The sequence below is a fragment of the Gadus morhua genome, chromosome 12 (assembly GCF_902167405.1).
Source record: "Gadus morhua chromosome 12, gadMor3.0, whole genome shotgun sequence".
NCBI lineage: Eukaryota > Metazoa > Chordata > Actinopteri > Gadiformes > Gadidae > Gadus > Gadus morhua.
In genome coordinates, this window is record NC_044059.1 from 18,564,711 (window position 1) to 18,576,837 (window position 12,127).

Consider the following 12,127-nt stretch of genomic DNA (forward strand, 5'->3'; position numbering starts at 1 on the left):
ACGTCAATATTGAACCTAGAAACATCATGTCAAGCCTAAACGGTTACGTTATAGGTTAAAATTATTAATCGATTGGAAATATCATTGTTATACATCGGGCGTTTGTCTGTGGGGACCCCCGTTTATATGGCTAGAGGCTAGGTGCTTTCTACAGGTGTACTCCCGGTAGAAGCTAAATGCTAAAAACAAAAGCCGCGTATACATGGACACATCTGATTAGATTAGAAGTGGAAGAACTGCTCAATCGGAATAGAAAAGGATCATATATATGCCTCAATCGGAATACATACTGATCAACACTACGAATGGTAATTGTAAAAAGACACACTGTGTGAAGATGTTGTTTCGTTTTGATAAGGAGCCGTGTAATAAGTGTAATAATGTATAGGACGTCGCCGGTCTATACATTATAATAGACCGGTGAAAATAATACCCTTCAGGGCAAAGCAAGACACCTCCGCTTCGCATCAGGGTCCGGTTCACCCTGTTGGGGCTTATTTTCCCGATAATGACCGGCGTTCTGCACAACATTATCCCTTACATATATCATATAAGTCCAGACCAACATTACAGTTGTGCGTGAGATGCATACGAACTTACGCTTACCAATTTTGTACATGCCATATATACAGTACATTCGGATGCATGATAGGAAAAGATCTATCCCAATTAGAAATCTAATCGGAACAGAAGAGTCCATGTAAATGCCGCTAATGTCCAATAGTAATTAGGGACGAGGGAGGGCAATTCGATTCATTCAAACCACTGCACCAGTCATTCACACCTCTGCACCAGTCATAAGGAGATTTGATTCATGATGTTTAGTCGAGCTGGTGTTGACTGTAAGGTTGATGTTCTTTAAGTTATTTTAAGATTATTTGAAGTTGAAGTTCTACATAAATGTAAGATCATTTTCTGCATGACTATTTTGAGGGTTGTTTTATTTGACCTCATGTACCAAACATACATTTTCTGTGGCTGTGTCCCTGCACACACACACACACACACACACACACACACACACACACACACACACACACACACACACACACACACACACACACACACACACACACACACACACACACACACACAATTTAACATTTCTTAACATCTATGTTGCTTTACTAAAACATATTTTCAACTCACTGCATTTTCTGCAGGAAATGCATTTTCTAGTTTCGATCACGTTTTTACAGTAAAGGAAAATAAAATATCAATATCTAACACCCATACAATGAGTTGCCGGCAATTGACATGGAAGATGCCATGCACTGATACCCATGATCTACATCTACTACAAGCCTGATATCCTCATGCCTTTGGCTGCTAGATCTGACCTTGTGTCTATCTGTTTTCCTTGCTGTTGCTCTGGGCAAAGTCAATACCCCCCACTGCCTGTCTTCCACCTGAGATATACTCCATGTGTTGATGGTTACTGTTGAATAGTGCTACACTTGGCAAGCTTCCATCAGTTGGCCCTTTTGCCAGCAGGGCATTGCACTGGATCTGTGGTTGAATGAAGCAGGCCACAGGTATCGAAGTGGTGGAGTAGAAGATGGGCTGCTGTTGTACCATGACTAGCTGATTGGCGGAAGGGAGCACAGCCATGCTAACAGCGGCCCGAGGGCCTGGTGGTGGAGCAGTGTTACTAGTGCTTTTGAGAGTGGACGATGCGTAGGACGGATAAACGGCGGATGATTTTCTGAAGTAAGTGCTGTTGCTGTTGATGTGTTTGACAGCGGATGATGTGATGTTGCAGTCGGCGCTCTTGACAGTGGATGATGTGGTGATGTAGCATGTATTGTCGGTTGACGATTGTGTAAAGTTAGTGCTGTTGCTGTTGGTGATGATGTCATTGTTTGTGTTAACTGTTTTTAACTCTTTGACTTCAGGCCTAGCTGCCCTATGCTGAACCTGCCTAGATTCAGCCTTGAGCTGCCCTGTTATGTGTGTGAGAACAGTTTTATGGGGATTTGGAGGATGCAGGGGTTCTGGTAAGCACATTCCAGCCAAAGTCTTGAACTTCCAATCCAGGTCGTCTAGGAACTTCAGGTCATTGTCATATTCCGGGAGGCTGAAGCAGCAGCCTACAGAGCCAACTGAAGAGCCTTTTCCTTCATAGTCGTAGACCAACGGCATGTCACTTGCAAAATGGCTATCAGGCGAATGGCTAGCCCTCTGTGAAAAGACGGCAACAAAATGTTACATACCTGTTACTATGTATAATGTATAAATCCATGTGGTATGTTTCTGTATTTTTACCAACGTTTACCTTTTACCTATTATCAAAATGGGTGGCTGGGCTATAGCAATCCCTCACCTGTGAGTTGTATTCATATACATACGTATTTGAGAGGGCAATGCCTTCACAACAGGACTTCTCATCTTCCTTTGTAAATGAAGTCATATCCCACCGATGGGTCTCTTTGTTACCTCTGTCTATTTTCAAATTGCCTAAAGACTTTGACTTATGAACAGATTTCATGCTATTGGCCAGTTGGTAGTTGCCAGTCGTCGTATTCAACGTTATATTGGATGTATAGTTTCTGGCCATGTGGGCAAAAGGCCTGGCATCTGTTTTCAGGCTCAGAGAGCTCAATGGAGGGACATCCTGTAAATCAAGACAAGAAAGGTTCTGTTTGTTAAAGAGAAAATAGATAAAACCACTGTTTACCTCGATAAACTCATCTGGCTAATAATGTTGGTAAAAATACTTATTTGAGTGAATCAAATCTAAGACTTGAAATGTTTGTCACATGACAATCTAGTTATGTTGTTTCTGTTCAACCGACAGTACCATGTTCATATCTGAAATTTAGTTATTGTTAACTTAACAAATAATACAGATGATAAACAGAATTTTGACTTGAAAAAAAAAGGAAAAGAAAAAGTCTCAATAGTGCACTTGTATTGACCTTGTCCTCTCCTTGGCCCTCTGTGTGGTAGGCAATCAGATGTTCTCTGGTGTCATAAGGAAGTTCAGTGAAGGTCCCAGGCACACCACACAAACAGGTGATCAGTGTCACACCTACAACTGCAACAAAATGGCCACCAAACATAGAAAAACCTTAGTACATACTACAATACCAAAAACAATGTACTGCAGAGTGAGCAAAAAATGCCAGTGCTAGTTACTCCATGTTGAACCATGTTGCCGACACTTATTCATCTCACTTTCTGAATCTACTAAAATAACAGATTACTTTTACGGACGGGGTCTATGTCGCAGGGGGGCATAGTGTTTTGTTGGACCAAGAGGACAGCTAGGAGCCTACGGGGTGAGGTACCATGGGAAGTAGGAGAGGAGTTTGCGGGTGTGTTGTTCCCTATTAATAGGTGAATAGGATGGGAATGAAGTGAAGAGCGATTGGAAATAGTGGAAGTAGACTGTGGGAGGAGCGTGTGGCCACAGGATCAGTGTGTGGCCAGGAGCAAATGCACTCTAGATCAGCCAGAATCGGGAGGGCAGCCTTCCTCAGTCGAGCAGGTTGATGACTTTAAGGGTTCGGCCAAACTTTGATTTCTGGGTTCTGATTCCTGTTAATGTATGTTTTAGATTTAGATTTAATGTAGATTTTTATCCGTCCAGCATTTTCTACTTCATTGGCAGAAATAACTATGCACAATCGTTGGTGTTGTTTGCAGGATTCCCGCAGACACACACACACACACACACACACACACACACACACACACACACACACACACACACACACACACACACACACACACACACACACACACACAGTATGGCCCAAATCTTTCAGCCAGTGGCAGTGTCAAGTTATTAACCTGGACAACAGTAAACCAAATTAAGTCCTCTACATGTGCGGCAAGATGCAACCGGGTGCGAACGCAACCAAACATCTAAAACTACTTTAGGTTAATTGTAATGGAGTTCAATAGGGTTAGCTGCCTGGGAAGTCAGTATTAGCGAGAAAAGAGAGAAACACTATAATACACCTTCATTCTACACCAGCATGCTCTGTTTTGCGGAAACAATTAGCATTCATTTGCGTTTGGGGAAAGGTCTCTTATATTGGACTGAGCTGTATGAGTTGTATAGGTTACACAAACAAAATTTCCAGCTTCCACCATCTCGTCTCAACTCTAGTAATTTTTTTTTCATTGCCACTGATTTTATTTGACTGCTATACTCACAAAGTAGAAGCAGAACTCCGAGGAACAGGACCATTATTCCGGAGAGCCCAAATTTAAACGATGAAGGTTTAGCTCTGATGGCAGCACTTCCACCAACACATATTTTTTCCTCAATACAAGAACACACATTCAGATCCAGGAGTTGGGTATCGGGGCATGACATCCCCTGCTTGTCACGGATCATGAGCCCTACAGTGTAGCGGCCGGGCCAGATGGATTCAGAGGGCGTCAGGGTAGCGCTAGTATCTGCGATAAGAAAAAAGCTTCTTGGGTCGATGTTGGCAAAACGCCAGAAATTTTGCAACATGAATAAACATTAAAATCATGAAAAGACATGTGATGCGTCAATAAATCAATAAACAACAATTAAATTAACCAGTAAACCAATATTTTGGGATTATTAAAATGATTAAGTAGCTGAGTGTAATGCTTCCCCTTAATGGCTGGTTCAGACTACATGATTTCAGCCCGATTTTGCCCCGATTCGTTTGTCGCAAACAAATTTGCGAGTCGTACAGGATTTTGAAAAGTCAGCGACGAGACAAGGTCTTGTAATGTGACATGCTTGCGATATGCGATTTTTTAGCCTGCAACGTTCGAAAATGCCACGACGAAAGTTTGGCATGCCAGAAATTTGGGGGTATCGCATGACCTATCCATTGTTGACATGGAGGGAATCCCGAGAACAGATGGAGCTTACAGGCAGTGTTTACTAACTAGTAAAGAACTAACTAGTAAAGTAAAGACTAGTAGAGATGCGCGGTTGGCGGACACCGTGAATAATCCACGGGTTGGGTGGATTGCGTGAAAAAAAGTAATACTTGGAGGAATTGCGGGCGGATCGCGGTTGAAATAAATAAATAATAAGTAGGTTAACATATTGACTAGACAAACGGCAAACTGACAAATTTGACATATTTTCTATAATCTCCCTGCTTCGGAAATCTCCGCCCAGCGCTCGTCCGTTTTCCATAAGCATTCTACTGTGCGATCAGCCCTGCTGCGTATGTTCTCACACATTGTTGAAATCATATGCTGGATGCTTTATTCTTTCTATGTGGCTTTTAGTTAATGATCAGGCTTGAATAAAACTACATTGGCTAAGTTTGCTGACAACAGGGGTCATGGACATTTTAGCGAGCCGACAGGCTTTTGTTGGGACGCGGAACACGCAACTCAAAATCGGGATGACATTACAGCTCATCTGCGCATCTTTATTAATAATAATTCATAATATTTATGTAGCGCTTTTCAATGGCCCAAAGACGCTTACAGTGAAGGGGGGGACCTAACTCACCACCAGTGTGTAGCACCTACTTGGGTGGTGCACGCCAGCCAATCTGCGCCAGAACACTCACCACACACCAGCTTGAGAGTGAGAGAATTAATGAGTCAGCCAAATGTACAGGAGGATTATTAGGGGGGCCAGATCGAATTAGCCTGGTTGGGCCATGACACCGGGGAAGCCCCTACTCTTTGCGATAAGTGTCCTGGGATCTTTTATGACCACAGTGAGTCAAGACCTCGGTTTTACATTTCCTCCGAAGGACAGCACCTTCCACAGCACAGTGTCCCCGTCACTGCACTGGGGCATCGGGATTGATGAGGAAAGGGGCCAGAGTGAAGAGTGCCACCTATTGGCCACCACCCGACACCACTTACGGCACCTGGTACTCCCAGGCGGTCCCCCATCCAAGTACTAACCAGGCCCGACCCTGTTCAGCTTTCGAGATCAGACGAGATCGGGCGTGTTCAGGGTGGTATGGCCGTATTACTAACTGAGCCGCGTATCTACTTACTAAACTTTACTGCACTACGCAGAGGACCGCCATCATAATGCCTATAGGAACTCGGGATCCATTGTTATCTACACTTTGTTGCTGCGTGTATCGTGAACGATACAAAGAAAACTCGCCTTTGTACTTTTTGCTTGAGCCATACTTTTGCTTGTGAGTGAAAATGATTAGCCAGCTGATCAACTGCAACTATCACAGCTGATCACGCTTGTAATATAAACAGAGAGGCATGGCGGGAGTCACGTAACCATGACAACCACTGGTATCAAAATCATTTCAGTGTGGAATGTGGATGCAAAACATTCCGAAAACGATATGAAAACGATAGTTTAATTTCATTACGAATGTGCGTTTTTATATTTACCCGGGTTAGTGTGGAAAGGGCCTAAAGATTCTAGAGCATCGCACCCTCGAATCTTGTAGTTTGGCCAGTCTTCTGCCGAGACAAGGCCCAATTTCCTGGCTCTGTGATCACATAGTGTGACAGGTTAAATCGTGAAGGAATATCTGAGAATCATGTAGTCTGAACCAGCCATAATTGCTTAGAGTATTGGCCGCTCTTTTAAGACCCCTGGTTCATTGTTGACGTTGTCTATGTCGAGCTGCTAATCAGCCATGATTCTTTCCACCTCATCCCCTCTCTCGCACATGTTCTGAAATTGGGCAGTTAGTGAGCCATTGACATCCATTCTATTCAAACAAGTGTTTAGCAGCTCTTTATGGCTGTATATTAATTTCATCTAACACAGGTAAGTGCATAGAAAACCTCCCAGACTATATGTTGTTTATAATAATAGCACCAAAGAACGGAATAATCTAAAAGTGTTGATTCTGTGTTTACATGCCACTGCGCATGCTCAGACATACGGACACAGCAAATCGATTTGCTTGAACAGTCTAGATAATACATGTATGCATGTGATATTGAAATGCTAGGTGTATATCATTAGGAATCTTTATGATTCGATTCAAAATTAGAATCTTAATTCAAAACAATTTCTTATTAAAAATCGATACTCAATTCAGTATATTGGTGTGCATATACACTGTGTCGAAAGTAGAGTCGTGTTCAAATAAAAAAACATATTCTCTTTAATCTTTTTTTTTCTTTTCTTTATTTTAAATCCCCGAAAATAAGTTTTGGGGATTTTTGGAAGTTGGAAATTCATAGAAGATAAGTTTTGTTTGTCTTACCTGGGCTCTGCATATTTTTTCCCCCTACCCCTAATATTCAATCAGAATTCAAACTGTGTGTCTTCTAGATCTAAGTCTGTGAGCATGGGCAATTAAACACATGATCAAAACATCTGCATTTGTTTGTGGGGTCTATTGCATAAAACAACCTATCCAGGACAGGTTGTATCTGCTTATTTCTGTTTGAAAAAAACAAACACCCTGAAAGGGGTTGAGTTGATGTGCTGAATTAACTTTTGACACAGAAAATATCAACAATTAATCTGAAGTATTAGCAAGCCTTCCAAATCCTTTAATGGTAATTTGTGCTTATTCAATTAAAACTATAATTGATTTAGTCTAAAGCATATTTTAAATGGAGGGTTCCTACCAGTGCGTGGTTCAAGACCCCATAATCCTGTGGTTTCTTTAGGTACAATGCTGAAAAGAAATGGGCCACCGTTGGGCTCTGCATCGTTGTCCGTTGCTGTAACTATAACCACCTGAGTGTTGGAGCAGATGTCTTCCAGGTTCTTGGTCAATGTGGGGCAATTGTCGTTGGCATCTGCCACATGAATTGCTATGGTCCCTGTTGCTGTCTTGGAGGGAACATCTATAGGTAAACAGCAAAAAGATGAATAACAACAATCATTTGTTAATACACAGCCCTTTAAGTCAGCATTAATGGTCTGTGTGTCCAAACTTTTGTTTGTCATCCAACCCTCAAATGTAATGATCTCACCAAGTATCTGTGCTTGGTAAACAACTCTGTTAACTCATGGAGAGGATACAAAGTGATGCCACACAACGGAAAACATGCATCATATTAGAGTCTGAGAATAAAGCCAATCCGAGGAAAATGGCCTCAAAGCTTTCTTTCAAGTTTTGTGACAAATGCAAAACAGGTTGCTGTCTGAAGAATGAAATATGTCTGAAGTTGAAGCACAGATTTAACAAGGAACTGTTGAATACTTCAAAAGAAAAGGGCCTTACAAGTAAATATGAGCAATAACTGTCACATAACTGCTTGTCGGCTTGTCCAGTGCAATTGTCTTAATAGCCGCGGAACTACTGAGGCTGGTGAAAAGTAAACAAGGTTGTGAATACATAAGCCTTTATTGACAGTGGAAGTACAGGTACATATTATACTGGACCATGGAGGACCACAAATCGACTTCAATGGCTAAAGGTGCCAAGCAGCCAAAGGTCATTCTACTCTCAAGTTCTCAGGTCTAGTGGATTACATCCAGGTTGGAATTTAAGCAAATGAATGGCAGTGTGTAACTTCTGATTAGTGCCTCACCTTTAACTCACAAAGGTGGAATAATAAAGGGGGAACTAATTCAATAATTTCACCAATACCACTTAGAATAAGACAAGTAAGAACAGGGAGATGTTTGATGATCAACAGTTCAAGTAAATCTTATAAAAAGCCCTGATCGCCCTATTGTATACCATTAACTGATGTAATGCATGCAAAGAGGTGGAATCTGAAGCCCATCCACTAAGAGGCCCTTTCATAAGATACTATTTACCATGATGAACCATTTGTGAGTGGCAAAGGGTTGTTGCAATCTATATTTTCCATTTTTAACATTCGTAACATTCTTTCATGTCAACTTACCATGTGACAAGCAAAGTATTGTAGCGTAGTACGTTCCATTGTTCAAGAATGGGGATTCTCTGTCTGGGACCTTATTAATTCGAATCTCTGCTGTCACAGGGTCGACAGTCAGCCAGTTGTCCTTGTCCTCACCTTTGGCATATCTGTGGTATTTAAGGGAAGCATTTAAAAATATAAATATTTTCCTGAATACCTGTAATAACATAAATAAATAATAATAAAACAAATCACCATCATCTCGTAATTCTTAATTGTACGTTTATGTATCTACTGTAAATCAGTGTCTAACAAATAGTTTATGCCATCCAAGCTAAAGTTGTCTCCTACTGTGATAGATCACCAAGGAATCAGTTCAACTCACTGGACATTCTCTGCAGGCTTTCCAGAATCTTCATCAGTAGCTGAGTAGATGCCGATTACTTCTGCCAATATATCTGAGTCTGGGTTCTCTGAGACTTGCAGAGACTTTACTTTGGGTGTGAAGGCTGCCCCCTCTGGCTTATTTCCCACTACTATGTTCACTGGGTAACTTTTAACCTTTGGCTTATTCTTTTTTATTGATGTGATAGTTCCAATGGATGCTCCAGCCCCAACCCCGACTCCACTTGCTGCTACAGCACCGTCTGCCCATCCTACTCTGTCACCCTTTCCCCCTGCAACATTGCCAACCCCTACACCCGACTCTCCTCCTCCTACTCCTAGTCCTTCTCCTTCACCCTCTCCTTCTCCAGCTCCTCCCACTCCTCCTCCACCTTCTCCTTCCAGTCCTTCACCTACTCCTAGTCCCCCGCCCCCTTCTGTAGTGCCGCCCAAACCAACAGCAGGTGAAGCCTTGTTGGACACAACCACACCAAGCTTAATATCAGGGCTCTCTTCAAAATCACGAAGGCTATGTATTGGTCTTCAATGTAGCAACCTGATAAATACTGTAAAATCTGTTACCAAAGCAAGGCCATACCAAAAACGTTATTACTGACTGCACACATTTAAACACACAAAATATAATATTTTGTAATGCAAATCATATAGCTCATCTTTCCAATGATATAAACAGGTTGGCCGGGTTGCACTGTTAATATTAAGTTATTATACAGTAATGTTTGAAATGGGTGGGAATATATACACAATATATGATGAGTAAAAGATATATCTGATTTTTTTGTATTTTATATATAGTAGCATAGTAATTTTACTTGAAAGTTTTTTCAACATCAATGCAAGTATGCTCTCAACATGGTAGCAAAATATGCATAACACATATGTATTAGATAGGCCACTTGTTGGCCAATGGTGTACTCAATTGTTTCATTGGTTGATCAAGTTGGCTGTCAATTGGATCATTATGTGACCCAGTAACATAGTATATCACGGATAGGGTACGGTTTGTAAGCATTTAGCACAGTATTATAATGTATGGTCTGCACATTTTCAAAGGCGCATAACTACCTTTTCCAGCCAGAGAATTCCTTCGTTGGTTACAGGATCAGTTTTAATGCTAAAAATGTTGTCATAATTTCCAGTGATAATATCAAAAACACCAAGCCAGTTTTCTGTGTTTTCCTCATCAAGGTCCAGCGCTTTCAGTCTGATAACCTCTATGTGGGCTACGTTTTCAACAATGCTGCACGAGTACTGCAGACACCAAAACAAAAGGGAAGAAAATCTTTAAAGAGAATCAAATCAACATTTGACTCTTAACTAATTTATTTAGCACCCTTTTCAGCAAAGTAATTAAATTCGAAAGCACACTTGGCTGCACCAACATTCATTCCTTTTACACTAAATCCTAACTCCCAATCCCTTTTATCTAATGAATCTAGAGGTAAGAAAAGCGGTTGAACCTCATCTTCCTCTAAGGTTGGTATGTTGTCGTTGATGTCTGTCACCTTGATATTGACCGTGGCAGTGGCGGTATTCCCCCCCGGCGCTCCGTCCATGTCGGCTCCCTCGATGGTCAACGAATAGAAACCCACTCGCTGCAGACAAAAATATATGACAGGAAAAAAAAAACATTGAATTGAAGGACCTTTTTGGTGTCATATAGGTCAATGTCCAACTGCCACATGTGTTGCTTGAACCCAGACTTGCATATTAAAAGTAAAACTTTTTTTTTTAAATGTAGTGAACATTGGCAACATTCTTCATCCTACATTTGGTCATGCACTAATGACCTGTTTTATTTGGAAATGTGTCATGTTGATCATGATTCACTCTCAATGCTATTTCATATCTTAATGGGGCCAACACAAAATGAATGGTGGATTTAATTGGTTACCTTGAGTTGAATGACTTGACGATAGCACCAGGGGCATTTCTAGGTTTCATAAACATCCTGGGCTTAGCCCAGAGGGAAAAGGAAAATGTTGTATGCTTATTGTGCATGCAACATTTTCATAATGCCTAACCTATATAAACAAAATACGCAGTTTATTATAGCTTTAAATAGCAACCTGACTGCTGTGCTGCTTATCCCCAAACATCTAAAGTTCCATTCAAGTTATTTTAGAGTAAAATAAATACAAGTGAGACAGACCTTACATATATGTATATGTATATATTATGTTATATATATATATATATATATATATATATATATATATATATATATATATATATATATATATATATATATATATATATATGTATATATATATATATATATATATATATATATATATATATATATATATATATATATATATATATATATATATATATGTATATATATATATATATAAATAAAGATCTGACTGGGGATAGGATAGGTTAATTTACTTGAGGCACTTTGAGTCTGCCTTGTGTATGAAAAGTGCTATATAAATAAAGTTGCCTTGCCTTGCCTTGAGGTGGTAAACAGTCTGGTTATGTTTTTAAACAGTTTATTCTCTTGCCAGAAGGACTAGCCTACTTTATTTTGAGATGTCCCTGGAATCCCAATGTTTCTTTCAAAATAACTAACTACCATCAGTGACTAGAATCATTTCATGACTTCTAGACTGAATTGAATTATTGCATTCCATAGTTACCAGTAAATATACCATTATTTTTTTTTTCTTCTTTTTTTATTATATTCGGGTCTAATTAAATAATATCCGGGGCTTTAGCCCCGGATATAGGCGAATAAAACAGCCTAGGGACGCCAATGGATAGCACATTATAGATATATTATGTATTAACCGCAAATTGCCTCCACCGGCGTTAGCTGACAATGTTTTTTATTCATTAGCTTTGCCCTATGGTAAACCACAGTAAGCTGGCTCTACCCTTGCTACCGTGCCAACCCTCCCACTTTTTCCTGCCCTAACATTCAGTTTATGGAGATGCCTCATGAAATAAGTTAGAAAAAGGCCTTCTGACTTTATAGAACCTT

At 40.4% G+C, this 12,127-nt stretch overlaps 1 pseudogene; it reads right to left on the bottom strand.

Moving 5' to 3' along the window:
- Positions 1 to 5,819: 5,819 nt before the first annotated feature.
- On the bottom strand, positions 5,820 to 5,938 carry LOC115556423 (uncharacterized; annotated as a pseudogene).
- Between the last annotated feature and the right edge of the window lie 6,189 nt (positions 5,939 to 12,127).